Below are 2,055 nucleotides of genomic sequence, written 5' to 3' on the forward strand. Positions count from 1 at the left end.
GGTTGTTAAGTGTTTCTCTCAAGTTCCTCTTTCCATCCTGTTTGTTTACATTTGTTTTGCTTCTTGGTTTCCAGTCTTGCCCTGTTCCAGCGTTAATCCTGTTTTGTTTTGTTTTCATTAAAGTAAGTTGCTCTTAGATCCTGCTCACGTGACCTCCTTCCAACGTTACACTTTGCCTTTAAAACAGCCCCAATTATTTTAGGTACACCTGGACACAGTTTTTCTTGGTTGTTGGCAGATAGGATGTTCCGAGCTTCTTGGAGAATTCGCCACAGTTCTTCTATCTATTTCAGCTGTCTCAATTGCTTCTGTCTTTTCATGTAATCCCAGACTGGTTCGATGTTCAGTGGGGGGCTCTGTGGGGGCCATGACATCTGATGCAGGGCTCCCTGTTCTTCTATTCTAATGTTTGGGAGTCTAAAATGTATTTTTCCTGTTGGCACACTAAAGCTGAAGATATAAATAACCATCTTAAGATAAATGTTTTTGTGAAACACCTTAAGTGCCTAAAACTTTTGCACAGTACTGTGTGTGTGTGTGTGTGTGTGTGTGTATATATACATACACACACACACACACAATTCTTCCAGTCCAGCATGTAAGAAAGCCAATGGTGGAACTAAGTGTTCCACTGCAACCCCACTTCATCAATACTCACTACGACAGAGAGAGAGAGAGGTCAAGTTTGATATGGAAGGATGTAGATTTTCTCTAGTGCAAGTGTGAAGTCTACATTTAGACCATAAAAACATTCAGAGGCAAATTAAACAGATCCCACATGCCCAGTTGAATTTGTGCAGTGGTGCATGTGTGCATTGCCGTGGAAACATCCCTGATGAAAAAGTGATAGCTTTACTTTTTTTCTCACTATGAAGCCATTGTATCAACTTTATATAGCAAAAACCCAACCTCAAAATAATATTCAAACCATTGTTTAAGGTTTTGGCCTGTATACAATATTCACAACAGGGCTTTTTTACTAGAAACTCAAAATCATGAAATATTACCTGATGTCAGTTATTTCCGATGGTAGTCTCCGTGGTTTAAGAAAGATGTGTGGCATTCTTGGGGAAAAAAACAAAAAACAGATAATAATGTTAAAGGAATAGTTCCCCCAAAAATGAAAATTTCTGTTATTATTTACTCACCCTCATGTTGTTACAAGCCATGTAATATCTTTTGGGGGGGGGGGATTTGTGTTATTCACTGATAATCTTCCCTTAAGTAAATAACTTAAATTTCGGTCTGTGCCTCACACAAAACTAGTGGATGGCTTCTCTGTCATTGTATACCAAAGAGTCATTTTTGAGAATGTTTTTATTTTTTTTCCACGGAGAACAGAACATGTTTATTTCATACGTCTTTTCAGGGCGAGCTATTCCTTTAAGACAAACTTCTCTGGGTAGCATACAAACATCTTCTCAACTTAATCATGTTTCAAACTACCCAGCAGAATGACACTGTAAATTACACAGTCCTAATAATTTATTTTAAAAAATGCCAGAAACATAAGTTAATAGCTAGTTAATTGCTGTCCAGTTATTCATGGAAATTCTATGCTGAAATTCTCCTTGCATAATTTACTAATCCTATTTTCACAGAGCATTAAGTGCTGCTGAAAATACTATTAAAATGTTACTATTTTAGCTCCCTTTCTTACAGACAGAAGAATAATAGTTGGAAACAAAGATTGGTAACCAAGCATCACTCTCTTGATCTGTCACACAAAGTGAGGCAGCAGAACAGGGTAGACTAATATTGTTCTTTATTTAGAATTCAATCAAGTAAGCCACCTTTGAGAACACAATAATTAAGAACAAAAACAAAAATTACTTCTCATTGGAGAATGAGTATGGCACTGTGTCAAGGATAAGAGGCACTTTTTTGCTTTGACAATGAAGGTTCAAATTTCTATAACTAGGATTCTACATACGTGATTTATTAAATATTCCTAATATATTTGCTATAGGTAGCTATATATATATATCCGTCTGGCTATATATATATATATATATATATATATATATATATATAGCCAGACAGACAGACAGAGAG

This window comes from Myxocyprinus asiaticus, chromosome 18 (genome assembly GCF_019703515.2).
Source record: "Myxocyprinus asiaticus isolate MX2 ecotype Aquarium Trade chromosome 18, UBuf_Myxa_2, whole genome shotgun sequence".
NCBI classification, from domain to species: domain Eukaryota; kingdom Metazoa; phylum Chordata; class Actinopteri; order Cypriniformes; family Catostomidae; genus Myxocyprinus; species Myxocyprinus asiaticus.